The 15,098-nt window shown below is 40.2% G+C and overlaps 2 long non-coding RNA genes across 5 annotated transcripts in view; one reads left to right on the top strand and one right to left on the bottom strand.

The window, feature by feature from the left end:
- LOC135411776 (uncharacterized) overlaps positions 1-15,098 on the bottom strand; it is a 50,032-nt gene that overhangs the window by 22,147 nt on the left and 12,787 nt on the right. Inside the window, exon 3 of one of the 4 annotated variants that reach the window (XR_010429307.1) lies at positions 945-981. The exons of the other annotated variants lie outside the window; for them this stretch is intronic. This is a non-coding gene — a long non-coding RNA (uncharacterized LOC135411776). The remainder of the gene's footprint in view (positions 1-944; positions 982-15,098) is intronic. 4 annotated transcript variants of the gene reach the window in all.
- LOC135411778 (uncharacterized) lies at positions 5,582-13,863 on the top strand. Its single transcript, XR_010429311.1, has 3 exons — positions 5,582-6,207; positions 11,525-11,598; positions 13,791-13,863. It is a non-coding gene; the product is annotated as an uncharacterized LOC135411778 (long non-coding RNA).

Genomic DNA, 15,098 nt, shown 5'->3' with positions numbered 1-15,098 from the left:
TACATCTTACTCTGTCTGGCAATTACCAGGAGTTTTTATGCATATGTTGAAGAGAAGGGAATTTGCAGGAGTGCTCCAGGTGGAGTTTAACCAAACAGGAATGAGCAGAGTCAGACCTTCTAGCCATTCTTCAGGCCAGTCAGACATGGAGCAACATGGGTCTGAAAGATGCATTGCTGCCTTTGTTGGAGATGCACTGGGAGAAGGGTTGTTGCTGTGGACTGTCAGATAAGGCCCAGCAAGCAGCTAAGAAATGGCTTCCAGCCCAGGTTTCTTGCCCAAATACTCTGGTCATCAAGTGGAGCAGAAGTGCCTGCAGCAAAGGGCTGCAGGGCTGTGCCTTTTACAGAGGGACTGCAAGGTTACATTCCAGAATTTCTTCAGCTTCTCTAGGAGTTCATATTGTCTCCATCACTGCTGTCTTTCTAAAGTGAGGGGTGAGAGGGAAAGGCAGATTGTGAGAGAAGGGTAAATGAGAAAGAGAAGAGCTGGATGCCCATGCAAAATTGCAAGAATTAAAAGTGGTGGCTCTTAAAGCTTGTGTAAGACCCACACAGCATTTCCAGGCCTGGCAAAGCAGTCAGGCAAGCTCTGGCTCCTCTTGCGAGAGCAGTCAGGAGCAGAGTGGGACTCTCCCACAAGGGAGCCCTGGCAGGCTGTTGATTAACCTGTTGGTGTTGAGAAGCTAAGTCAAAGTATTAAACTGATTATTCATATTCCACTCTGTTCACTGTGGGAAGATTTTGGGGTTATGTTTGTGGGCCATACAGATTGTCAGAGTGAATCTAATTAGCAAGAGAAATCCAAATGGAACAATGACTGGTAACTGTTGCTAATGATGCAAGTGTATTATACTAGCTTAGATGAAATAATTGGGTTGCAAGCAGCACACTGAAAGGCAAAGGAATATTTACAGTAGTACATAAAACACTACAAGTCCTTACCTCACTGCTCTCAGGTGTGGTTGAGCTGAGCTCCCACCTGTAAAACAGCAGTGACTTGTCAAATGCTTCCTGGTCTCCACCAAAATAAAATGCTGGAAAAAATGAATGACCTGCAGAGCACTAGTAGGAGAGGTGGTCTGTGTCTGGGCTGAAAGCTATGCCCTGCTTTGCTTTCACTAACACAAACCTCAGCTGCCTACAGAGCTGATTTAAAAAAAAAAAAAAGGACCCTTTTTACTTGCACAGTCTCTGGACTGTGTCTCCAGCCTGGGGGTCAGAGCATCCTGGGCTGCCAGCCGTTGGTGCTGCTCTTGGCATGCCTTTCCAGCTCCACCAAGCAAGTGTGGGGTGGGCCGCCATCCAAATATTTTGAATTCAGTTTGGATCGTGAATTATGCAATACACACAGGCACACACACAAACCCTATTTTATTGTTTCGGCTAAAACAGGTGGCAGAAACAACAGGAGGTGGGCATGTAGATCTTTCTGACTGTACAGTGAGCTGTGCATCTGAATTTGTTGGAAAGATCTGGTCCAGCGCCTGCATTTTTGTTAGCAGTCCCCAAACTAGAGTGCTGATCACTGGCATTCTCAATCTGTGGAAACTGCCATGCTTAGACAGCCAGTGGAGCCGAGACAACTTGTAGCAGTCATGGATTTGGTCCAGTGCCGAGCTTCAGCTCTCATGTGAGATGGCCCTGATCCCATGCCTTGTTTCTCTCTTTCTAGCCTTCAAAATGTTTTGGACTGGTCTTTAGTTCAAAACCTACTTATTCCTCTGAGGTTTTCTGGTAGGATGGGTTTATAAGAGATGAAATGTATAGAAATATTGAGAAAGGTGGTTCAAGCTGCAACATTTTGTTACACAAGTTACATGTTTCTTTGGCATTACTATAAATGTAAATGTGATGGGAAGCCTGGACAATTGAAACATTTTCTGCTTATTCATCCTTCCAAATGTGTGGGGGTAACACAACCTGATACAGGCAAAAATGCAGAATCTCCCTTGCATTATTAACATTTTCTGTGGCGTGAAAGATGGGAGTTATAATGGACGAGAGTAAGTGTAAGGAAGTGTAAGGAAGAACGAGAGGGATAGTTTTAAGACTTCCATGTCTGCAGAACACTGTATTGTGGACCACAATGTGCAGGCTGGCTGATAAATATCCCTTCATCCTTATGGTGTTGGGGTGTTGGAGATGAAGTTGGACATTCAGCTAAAATGAAAATATTTTAGTTAAAAGAGAAAAAAGTTGATATTAACATTTGCAGAACTTGAATAAAAACAAACAAAGGGGCTGGTAAAATCTAATTCAGATACTTTCATTTGAAATATCTTTTAAGATTGGTCTGAGATAGTTGATGTCTTATAAAAACTCTCAAAATTTCAGCAATAACTTTCAGTATTTTTTTATATAGATTTGGCAAACATTTTCAAAACATAGAGAAAAGAAACCTTTCCTCTGTGTAGTCCTCTTCCTAATGCAGGTTTGAGTCATTATAATGAGTCCATGATAGGCAATGAGTTCTGCCAAGGACATGTAAGGTTAAAAATTAAAAACCTGTGAAAGTACTCAGCACATTTAATACATTTGAAGGACTTTTATTTGAGGTTTTTTCCAATGACTGGCATAGAAGTTTTTTCATGTATCTAAATTCATACTTAGAAATCCATTTTTCACAGCTAAGAGTGTCATCATAACCTCAATTTTGTCTTACAAATAATGATGAGATTTGACTTTTTCTATGCTTTTATTTCTTCAGGATTATAAATGATTTTTTTTTATTTCTCTTTGCTCTTCAGCTGTGTCAAGGAATTTTAAAGGTAAACAAAATTTTGCAATTGAAAACAAAATTCCTACACTGTCAGACAACCCTTATTTGAAACACCAGGAGTAAATTGTTTCTTTGCAAATTATTTGCACAAGTGAATACATAAAAAAAACCTCATTTTTTTTAGATATTCAAACTCAGTTGAACAAGGTACTGTGGAGTCTGAATGTAAAACCCGGCATAAAACCTGGTCCAGCTCTGAGCAGGGGGTTGTACCATATGAGCTCCAGAGGTCCCTTCCAACCCAAGTTATTCTGTGTTACTAAAATTAAATTTTCTTCACAATTTTTAGTACAGTCTTTCTAGACTTATTGGAATCTAGAGTTCTTCCAGATTTGAACACTTTTTGTTTTTTTTAATCAAACCCTGACTCAGAGTTCATTTATCTTGTCATTATTATCGGTTACAATAAATAAATCTGATATCTTCAACTGGAGGGCTAGGGAATTATTAAAAATTACAAGGAGACCTCTTGGTATGACTTTAACAAGAGTGAACAAATGCTCAAGAGGAATCTTCACAAACCATTTTGCTAATTCACTTACAAATATTGTGTAAGAAGGCATAACAGAACCGACTGGATCATATTATAACCAAGCTTTATTCTGTAACAGCTTCAATATACTTACAAAAACCTTATGTCTTTATTACCCAAACCCATCACACTGTAGCTAACATAAATCAGCTGGTGTTTTAAATGTACTTTTACAAAGAAATCTCTGTAATGCAAAATTCTCACTTGAAATTATCAATTGATGGATCATTTAAGAATACAAAAGTAGAAGTATGGCAGTACAGGTTGAGATGGGCTCTCCAGTATAGAGCTGGACTCTTTCTTTTGCAGTAACTCAGGGAACATGCCATACCATACATATAGTCCCCAGAGTAGTCAAGAAGAATGTAAGTCTTATTTATTCTAGAATCCATGAACCTGCATAAGTGAAAATACTTTGTGTTGTTAAGCCATAGATGAATCTTCCAAGTTTGTTTCTTTTAGCACGGCTCCTGTGGGTTTTCAGAAGCTACAACTCTCTCACCTGTAACTGAGAGTGACCTAGAATGACTTTTTTTGTGTCACAGGCACAGAAAGTTTTTATCAGAAGCCTAAAGGACAAAAATTGTAATTACATTTATTGATTCAATGGCTTCCTCACTTTTTTTTTGGATGTACACTCAATGCTATCCCAAGATGCTGTCCAATGTCAGTGTCCACTACTCCTTTTTGTCCACATGACTTCTCTATTCATTTGCTTTCCTATGGGTTGATGTTCTGTCTTGTCTATTAATACAGAACTGGAGGAGGCAGCAGCAGGAGGAAAAAAACCAGCAGCTATCCAGCTGGGATAGAAGAAATTGTGTTCCCAGCCTGTGAACATGGAAACGTGAGAGAGATCTGTGTCAGAGCAAGATGAGGTTTACAGCTTCTAAATTCCACATCAGTCCTAACACCTAATCTTTGCTGTTGGACATTTGTTCATCTCCTGAAAAACATTGGTTAACCCCCCCCCAATACTTTTTAACGTCATCTCCCGAATGCAATAAACCTTCTTAACATTATTAAATGTGATTATCTAAGAACAAAGAATTTGCCCTATTGTCTTTATGATGTACAATTTACATACTATCCCATCCTTCCAGTATGGGTTGGTAATTTTTAAAGGGCACTAAAATATGATAATAACAAGTATGCTTACTGATGTATTATGAAATGTATCCCATTAGTCACTTTATATCTGAAAGGCAGAAAAAATTTCCACCTAGCAACAGAAAGGCTTTTAGGATTATAAAAAAATATTTGGCAGGCAGTAGGCGTGCTAAACTACGCCAGGAGGAACCCAATTGGAGGTTTCTAGAAACAACAGGAGCATAAATAAGTTGTCATCAGTGTCTCCCACCACAGAGCTGGAAGAAAATTCAAAGCTTTGCAACCTGAAGGAGCTACAGAGAAGCAAAGGGCAGCCTGGTGGCAGCCATGGGCTGGCTCTGGGAGGAACCATTGCCCTCCAAAGCCATGGGGAGAAACATGACAGCAGATACTCCAGCTCACCTGATCCCCTCTGTGCCGTGCTCCTGCTCATTATGTGGGCCACAAAGACAACACTTCACTTTCTTAGCTTAGAAAAAATGATCTACTACCAAAAATGCCCAACTAGTGATGGTACTGGTGAGACAGATAGCGAGATTCTTGCTAAGAATTCTTTTTTTCCTTCCTAGATAAGAACATAGCTGGTGCAAGAGATCTTACCATTGGAAAGCAGAACAAGCAGAACACTTCAATTTTGGACACAAGGCAAGCCAGGCAAACGACAAGAACTTTTCCTCTTTATTTATATCCAACGCTGCCTAGAAAATTTTGTTTTCTGTGACTTGTAATTTATTCAGGAATAGAAATGTCCTTGATGGGCCAAGCAAAGTCTTTTTCCGAGAGAACTGTGTTTTAAACACATTAAATTTTTCATTCAATTCTTTTCCTTTGGAGAAGGAGATCTTTTAGCAGAAGAGGACTGTGCAGCCAGCAAGCCTCCTTGTGTAGCTCAAGAGTGGCCTGCTGAGGAGAAATAGGCAGCAATACTTAATTTCCCGGATGCATCCAAGCTCAGGACCAGGGGGTTCAGAAGGCTTTAGTGAAGGTCAGAAATATTTTCTTGCCTCAGCAGCACATGTACCTTAGCTACACAGCACTACATTCCCTACAGTCATCCTAAAATGAGATGAAGGAATTGCTTTTTCCCCTTCTGAAATGACACCACTTTCATGTCTGATCACAACGAGTAAATGAGCAAAATTAATATAAACAAGCAAGTCCAGAGGAAGGCCACCAAGATGATTAGAGGGATGGAGCGAGCACCTCTCCTATGAGGAAAGGCTAAGAGAATTGGAATTGTTCAGCCTGGAAAAGAGAAGACTTCAGGGTGACCTAATTGTGACCTCACGGTACCTGAAGGAAGCCTAGAAGAAAGACAAGGAGAGACTATTTACATGAGCATGTAGTGATAGAACAAGGGGGAATGGCTTTAAACTAAAAGAGAGTAGGTTTAGATCAGATATTAGGAAGAAATTATTTATTGTGAGGGTGGTGAGGCACTGGAACAGGCTACCCAGAGAAGTTGCTGATGTCCCAAACCTGGAATTGTTTAAGGCTGGGTAGGATGGGGCTCTGAGCAACCCAGTCTAGTGAGAGGTGTCCCTGCCTATGGCAGGAGGGTTGGAACTACGTGATTCTTTAAAGTTCCTTCCAAACCAAACCATTCTATGGTTCTATGATGCTATTGCCAGAGCATAATGAATTCATATCACCTCTCTGTCTGGCTTCTGGTCCTGGAGGGAGCTGTTTTTTTTACAGGACACTTTCTGCTGCACATTGAAGACCACCAGAGGAAGGAGGCCTGAGAAAGGACAGGCTTTTTCAGCCCCAGCCTTATTGAAGAGGTAGGAGATACACCTGCAGGAGTCAATGTTCCTGCTCTCTCTCCACGAATCATTACATGGACATTTCTGGACGTCTGTTTGTCAGGAGAAATGGACCACACCCTCAACTGGGACTCACTAACACCCTCCTCCAGGATGGCGTTTGCCTTATTTTATTAGTAGTGAGCGACAGTATTTGTGCCAAACCTTCGGGAAAGGCTCTATGCTGTACAAGAGGGCAGCAGGGTCACTCCAAACTGAGTGTTTGACAACACTGAAAAGCAATGAAACGCTGCCTGTGCCTCCTGCAGCCTGCTCCCCAAATGCCAAGCACAAGTGGCCCAGTGGCACCCCCATGGAGGATGCTAGCGAGCAAAACAGTGCTGGACAGGGGAAAGTGGTGTGCTGCTGGTTATCTGAGAAGACATCAGATGCTTTCTTTCATATTCACACCTACTGGAGAGGGTGCTGGGACTGATAAACCTCTGCCTGGAGTAAAACTCTTCCCACCCTTTATGTTAAAGAGAACCCACTTTACTCTAGTTTGGAGAGAAGTCATAAGCTATAATTTGAGGACACCTAAAATAGCTGTGCACTTCCCTTCTGTTCAACATAGTCTTTGTGTTCCCTATCATGAATTAGGTAAGGCAAACATGGCCAGAGAAAACATGGGCTGAAACCTGCCATCAGAGCTCGGCCCCATCACACAACCAGTGCCTGAGGCTGGAATTCGATCATGAGTGAGCTAATAATAACAACACACAGCAAAGAGCAGAGTACCTTGCTGCTGTTGCTGAAAGCATGAAAAATACCATCTTAATTCAGAGAATTATTACGGCATATTATGGAAGGGCATGCCGATAAATGTGGAGCAAGCTAGAAGTGCTGTGCTATGGTATGTACTCCTGTTGCAATAATAAAAAAAATTACCTTCTGAAAACACAGTTTCAGAAAAAGAAAGTATGTTCTGCTGTTCATTCAACAATAAAGACAAAAAAAGCTATGACAACCACAAAATACTCTTTCCTCAAAGTGGGCAAAAAATAAACTAAAATGAGCCAAGTTACTTTTCTGCCTCTGAAAACCTGTTAAACTCCCCCATGGCCTGAAATATATTTCACACAAATTATCTGGATCTTTTTCAGATTTGTTTTCATCATTTTTAATATGTCCACTTTATAAAATTGTATTCTTAAAAACAGTAAAGCTCACAGTCAAAGAAACACAGGAACTTCAGAACCTGGTGGCACTTCATGGCTTTCATTTTACCTGGAAGTGAGAAAAAAACTAAAAACCTTTAAGATATTTCCATGAGCTCGGTTAGGATGCAGTGCTTGCACATGTGTCAAAGTCAGCAGCATAAGTGCAGGACCCATCAGTTTGCTAGGCTGCTTCTTGTGCTGCTCCTTCTGGGAAAGCAGAAGTGGTCTGCAGACCTGCTGGAGGCTCCCTTACTTGAAGTAGGACCTCAGCTTCAGAAGGCCTGAAATCCCTTGCTCCTTGCTGCAAGGGCCTTGGCTTCCCAGTGTCAAGTAGAACTCAGGCTGTTCTTTGCTCTTGCATGACATCCCTGTAGCAGAGTGGATAAAGCCACCATAGTACAGGAGGAGGCTGCACCACCATCCGCACAGTCAGGGCTTTCCACATGCACCCTGGGAGGTGACCTGCATTTCATTTAAGAGCAGCTTATAATTATTATCTGGGGTTTCTTAGTGAAATACTAGAGAAAACCCAAATTCAATTGGGAAAAGATCAGTCTTTTCTGTTTGCAGTTACTTGCTGGAGAGATTATTCTCAGGAGCTATAAACCATTCTCCAGCAAGGAAGGAGTGTTTGGGATTTCCAGCGTTAATGCTCCTAAGAAATCATTTGACTGTCACTAATGTTATGTAAATAGATGGTTCGTGTTTATACTCTACAAAATGCATTTACAAGAAAAAGGCTGACTAATTCCGAGGTCAGCTTCTAATTCAAGGTTAGTGCTCAACAGTTTTTTTTCCTTGCCAAATAAAACCACTAAAGGCTAAATTAAAACCATGTGCTCTAACCTACCTTTATGTAGTTACTGATATAAAGAGGGTGGAAGCAATTTTGCTGTCAAATTTAATGCCACTGTCTAAGGAGTGAAGTAAAACATCCTACAGAAGCTTTTGCACAAGGACATGCATCACAAGTGCCTGACCTAGAAGGTGTGAAATGCTCCAGTACACGAAAGCCACCTTTCAATGACCTATTACTGTTATGGGTTAGAGGCTTCATTTCCCAGGAATACATTGAAATAAATAGCGATTTAATCCACAAATTATCCTCTTCATTAGGAAGAGCAATTGGCTACAAGGGGGAAAAAAAAAAGGTCAGCAAGTAGACATTTGATTCTTTTTCAGACGTTTGGATATCCCAGTGATGGTGAAAGAGGCTAGGTCCATTAACTCCCTTTGACTCATACTAGATGGTAATATTGAAGATAGCTACCAAATTTCTGAAAACTATCAATTCCAAAGTTTGTACAAGCATTTTATTCTCTCTTCTAGCCATTTGTTATTACTGCTTAAACATTATCTGGTCTTTGAAGTTTCACTTTGAAATGAAAACTAAACCCCACTCTTTTTTATTAGCTTCTTGAGTGTAAATAAAGCTTTACCTTCCTGCAACATCTTCTTAAAACATTTCACCTGGAGAGAGTGGGAGTGAGTGCTCACTTGAGCAGAAAGTCAGTGATGCTGCTCAACTTCTGCCAGACTAGAAGTAGAGTGCAACGTTTCTGTTTAGACTGATGAACATGCTTCAAAATGGTTTGAGGACAGAGGTCTGTCTCCACGTCTCAATCCCCGTGTGTCTAAGAAATATTTGGCCCAGGTCTGTGAATATGTGTCAGGGTGACAAAAACTCAAGCAGATACAGTGCTTGTTGAGCAATGGGACTGTGGGGGGCAGGCAACTAGCTCCCGTGCAGACCCAGCCTGGTCAGGAGCTTCTCAGCTCCTTGGATACTGAGCTACGGACCCTGCTTGGGGTCATGTAACTTCTCCCACAGATCCCAAACAACACTTCTAGTGCTTACAGCTGCAGACAAAAACCTTCAGTTTATAATTGGAGAATTCAGCTGTGAGGCATTCATCTGCAGAGCCAGCTAGCTCAGAGAGTAGATTTCTTTCTGGCAAAATCATTGTGGTTATCTGAAGTAATCTGCTAACATTGAAGTATAAAATACAAGTTGGATTATGAAATAAATAACAAATATTTGCACTTTATTGCCTCAGTAAAAACAGCCAGTTAATTTGTATTACTACGGTCTCCACCTGTTCCACAGCATCAAATATTTCATCTGTCCAAGAGCTCAAGTGTCCTATTTCCAACAATGTCCAGCTTTCATAATACACTCATTCATCACAGTGGCCAAGTGCATAACACAGACTACAGGGGCTGAAGGAAATACAAATAACAGTTAACTGTAGGATATATCTTCAATTTAGTGAAGGTTGGGAAATAAAGAGCATCCATTTATTTAACAGTGCTGGGCATGGACAGCACGGGCATATGGCAGCCGAATGTAGGGCTGGGTTTGCCGTGCTTGGCTGTCTGCTTCCACCGAGGTCAGGAAGGCTCCTCTCCCCTACACAGGACTGGAAGGACCCCTGCAGCCCACAGCCAGTCCAGGGTGGAGGTGCCAAATGAGTCTCCCAAATGCTGGGTATTTGCATTACCTGCAAATGTACCCTGTCCAAAATAAAAATAACAGACGTGTCTCCGGGTTCAAGGCACTGGCTCAGACACTAAACTGAGGCTGAAAACCATTGCCTGAAAATTACTGAATCTGTCCAGAGCAAAACAAAGATCTCACAACTACTATGAAAAGTGCTAAGTATTCACTCTCCCAAGAGGATTTCTCAGATGCTAAAGCTTATCTTTCTCTGGTGAAATCTCTCTTATTTCCCAAACCCTCTTCTCATTTCAGGTGTTACATCCATATAGTACCTTTAAACCCAAAAAATCCTAAATTTTTTTGCCAAATTGAACTATCATCAAAACGTAAAAAGATCCCTTTTAAATACATGCTCAGACTAGAGGTGATGACACTAGAAGAACTGCTGTTAGGATCATCTCATATGCAAAATTTTTGTGTCGAAAAGTGCTGATCACACACTTTTATAGTAGGCTCAGTACTGTCTGTAGATCTAACACAGTATCCAGGGATGGGACCCAGCACTGAGTGGGAGTAATCAGAGGGATTATAACCTAACATTGGGCCTATATAACTTTAATGGCTCACATTGCATCTGTACCCAGATTCTGACTATGACTATAGGGGTAACATGACTTCCATGAGGCAGGATATACCGCCTGAAAAGAAAGAGCTTTAGGTTTTTGGATTAAGTGGAGAAATTGTTTTGAGTGGATCAGCCAAGACAGCAATAATTGTCATGAGGTTTAATGTAGCTTGTGCATTTCTCAGTTGCTTATGCTGGATTTTCAGATATAAGAGTAAGCAAATTGGGAAGACTGTGAAAATAATCCTAGCATAGCTTCCAACAACAGCAGTAAAACTTTTCTGTTGCTAAGAAATGTGAAATTACAAAAAACAGTAATACCAGTTGCTGTAGAACCAACAAAAGCATAAAATATTTTTAGCTGCAGTAACTCATTATACATCATCTGATTAAAAGAACCTGAGAAGTAGCATTTTCCAAGATATGCCCTTAGACAAAATTATATGTTTTGGCAGAAAAGGTCTTCTGTAGTGACATGTACATAGCAAAGCTCTTTTTGTGCTGAGAAAACAATTTTAAAAAACTTTACTGAAGAGAGTATATTTTTGCCACTTTTCAGGAAAGACTCAATCATCTTAAAACACTTCCACAGATTTTTCACTGTTTGAATGGGGATTAATCAGTTATTTGTTTGCATGATTTCAATATGATAATGAAGCAATGTAAGAAATTTTTGAAAAAATAAAATAAAAATCAGATCACAACCAAATTATTTGAATTTCAATACTATCCTTAGTTGGAGATGCCAGTATTAACTTTGGGAGATGCTACTTTCTAAAAATCTAATGAAAAATGGGAATGAATGATTGCTGCCAGCTAACTGTTGAAATAATATATATTGCATACCTCCATAATAGATGATCATTTAATCTTCATTTAATCTTGAGGGTTATGCTTAGCTTTCAGTCATTCAGGGGGTTTAATCATCTTTACAAATGTCAGAATTACCATCCTTTGTCAAAGTTCAATTCATGGGACCGATAAGGCATGCTTTCACATAGCAGTTTATATCGTAAAGTTGAAAAATCTTGAAATGTTTTCCAGCTAATAGAAGTTATTTTTGTCCAGTAGCTAAGAATTGCTCAATTGCAATTTTAAAATTCCTTAAGGATGAGAAAGATGATGATGAAGAAAAGATGTTTTCGGTGAGTGAATACTCCTTATCTTCATCTCATGCTGTGCTAAAAGTTTGACTGCTCTAATTTTAAAGCTATCTAATCTTTTATGTGCTAAAGCATATGAAATCATCCATTATTAGAAGTATGAACTACAAGAAGAGTTCATTTATTTGGTGTTATATATAACCTTTATATAAAATGCATTATGTGATTAAAAGTTTTTCATTTAGTAATATTCATTAAGTCTCAAACTTTTCTTTCAGAGAACAAAATTGCTTCAACCTGATTGAGATATTTTATCTGGGGAAAAAAATGAATTACTTTTGTACAAATAGTATAATCATCAGTGAATAGTTTGACACTTGAATTGGATGTGAATCCTGTGTATAAAGGATGTTCTTTACTGGGAGATCCATTCAAGTAAGTGTACAGGCCTCAGGAGTCGCACACTGGAAAACAGTCACATATTCTTCCTTCAGAAATGCAAGTCTTTAAATTTCTTAGAACATGTGGAATGTGTTATATTCATTTCACTGTTGCATCTGAGGCATGCATGAATATTTTTGTTGTACACACACAATTGGAAAGAGTGCAAAAATCTATTAAAGGAAAACTCTACTTAAGGTTGAGCTTTCAATTTAGAGTGATTTTAATTGTAAGAAATTTTATAAATTGATTTTTTAAAAGATATGTTTAAGTGTAGGAAAACAATGCCTATCAGTTTACGAATAAACTGAAGCTTATCAGCGTGGAATGCCACTCTTGAGAGCAGTGGACATTTCCAACTTGGAGAAAATCAGACAATACTTGAGAGGCAAAATAGCTTTCCCCTGAAATGTCCTTTAAAATAATGTTCCTAATTCCTACCCAAAACAGTGGCCAATCTGTCCAAGAATTATGCTTTCAGGATAGATGATTTGTTTTACGATGAAAACACAGTGTAAGCCTGCACTCATGGTTTCAGTTTAGTCCTAGGACTTGGGGGTTTGTTTTTTTGTTTTCGAGTGTCACTAAATCTTTCTCCCTGCTCCTCTGCTGCTAGATTAATTATTTTCTGTGCAAGGGCCCTTCTTTCAAAGTCCTCCATTATTCTGTTTCGACCATACTGGGGAACTTATCCAAGTCAACAAAAAGGCAGCCTTGATCACAGAGGGGCTGTTGATGAAGTGGATGGTTTCATATATTACTGGGGGAGAATTGCCTTAACATCGCCTATTCACACTGCTGTGCCAGGTGCATCCACTTACATGGCTCAAAACACTGCTACCACCACATCCTCCGCTGCCAAGACCATTATGTGCTCTGAGTGATGGAGCAAGAGGCAGGACTTAGATCTTCTCTGTTGGGAAGCAGAGGGAGAGAGACCGATCTTTGTGTCTCAAAAAAAAAATCTGCTGTAGGGAGCCTTTTAACTCGCTGCGGCTCTGCAACTGTGAGTGCTTTGGAAGAAGATGAGGAGGAAAATAGCAGGAGTTTAGAACAAGACTCTGCTCTGCATCACTGCCTCAAGATACTGTAAAGAGGACAAAGGGAAACTGGGATATAAATAGAGAATGACATTTTCCTTGCATTGTCCACAATGAATACATTTGTACATGAACAAAATCGTTGGAACGAGACAACATGCATGCCTGATGTTGAAGAAAAGCTTGTTTGTGCTTAGTACATTGGAGACATTGTTCGAAAATAGTTCATCCTTTTGTAAATATTGCCTCGGCATTGGTGCCAGGGTCACTGTTGCTTTGCGCTATCAGCTGAATAAGTATCAGTCATGCACATGCTGCTGGGAGAAATTTTAATACGGGCACCAGATTTAAAAGGAGAAAATTATCCTCTTAAGGACTGTCCCCTTCATTTGTAGTTAATACTCCCTGCTTTACTCTTACTATTCTTTCCTCCAAACTTGCCCTATTTTCTTGCACCTAAAGGGTGTTTCATACGTGTCACCAGGAAATAAAACTTGTCCCATCCCTCAGGCACTGCTAGCGTCTGTATAGAAAGCAGACATCCTTTTCTGACAAAACCCTGGTTGGAGGACATCTTGCCTTTGCTTTTCATCTCCAGTGATACAGCTACAGTAGAGCCAGGCTATGCTCCCTTCTCGTGCAAAGTGGTTAATGTCAGCTGAGCGACGCCGCGATGGAGATCTTCGCTGTTTGGTTTGTTTGCTTGTTTTCTGGAAAGACATTTATGTGGCAACATTTCTTTTTTTTCTTCAGAAGTTCTGAGAATTCAGCAAAACAAAGACTTGTACTACATGCAAAACCAATAATAAAGTATGTTCTGCACTCAGTGAAAGCCTCCTTGTATTCCCTGAGCAGAAGGCAAATATGACGAACAAGATACTTTCGTATTCATCCCCATACCCAGATATTTTGGCAAGATAAACCACGATCTGAAACTACAAAAATTGCAGGAACCTCCAGCATTTCACAGTAGCAGGCAAATACAGATATCCCTCTGACACAGTCAAATAGATGAGGGGAAAGTGAACTCCTGACTTGACCAAAAAGTAGGCAATGGTAAAGCGGAAAATTATACCTTTAAAAAATGCTATGATGTCCAGGCAATTTTGAAAATGTTTCTCTGCCCTAAAAAAGGTATAGTTCAAGTTCAAACAAGATATAGTAGCAGCTATTGTACCAGGCTTACACAGTGTCTGAATATAATGATGCCACACATCCCAAAGATTACTATATTCTGCCACTCTCTACTTTTATCTCTATGGCCATGGCCCAGGGTTGAAAAGTGGCACTCTTCAAATCAGGCCTCCAAATTTTACAGTAGGAAGTGGGATTTTCATTAGGCTTCCTGACAGAACAGGGACATCAGAAATGTTTTTCTTGCAGCTTGCAGTGCACCTGGTTTGAAGTTAAGCTGTGTTGTGCTCACCCACCCTCACCTGGGCAAAAGGGCCAGGAACTCAATGGTGGAACAGGGGTAAGGGGACAAGAGTCCCGCTCTGCTGCTGGCCTGCTTGGTGACAGCGGACAACTTCTGAGAGAGCCCTCTGGGAAGGAAAAGGAGAGTGGCATAGGCTGGAACCTAGGGAGGATGGAACTAGATACTCTTTAAGGTCCTTTCTGACATGACCAGTTCTGTGATTTGTGATAGGTAGGCACCACAGGAATCCCAGTTTGCTAGGAGGCCCATACGCTTTAATTCAACAACTGCTTTTATGCATTTGACCTCTGCCTGCATTTATGGCACAGAAGATGTTCTCTTCCCTGCTCAGATAGACTTGCCCTTTTACCACCTTGATTGCAGTTGTGGGGGTTTTTTGCCATGTTATTTTTGCCATGTTATTGCCTTTTATTTTTTGCCATGTTACTACAATAAAAAAGATTTCATATTCTGCTATCTCCTTAAAAAAAAGGAAAAATAATCTACACATCAAGGACGAATGTCCAAAAATTGTAGTAATTAATTAATGGAAAATTTACTTCGTATCTGATAATAATGATTTGCTAGAAATTACTCCATCCTATGTCACTTCAGGCTTTCCTGATAATACCTTCATGCAGGCA

The sequence above is a fragment of the Pseudopipra pipra genome, chromosome 3, assembly GCF_036250125.1.
Source record: "Pseudopipra pipra isolate bDixPip1 chromosome 3, bDixPip1.hap1, whole genome shotgun sequence".
NCBI classification, from domain to species: Eukaryota; Metazoa; Chordata; class Aves; order Passeriformes; family Pipridae; genus Pseudopipra; species Pseudopipra pipra.
Note: the sequence above shows the minus strand (reverse complement) of the source record. Positions and strands in the feature narration are given on the sequence as shown.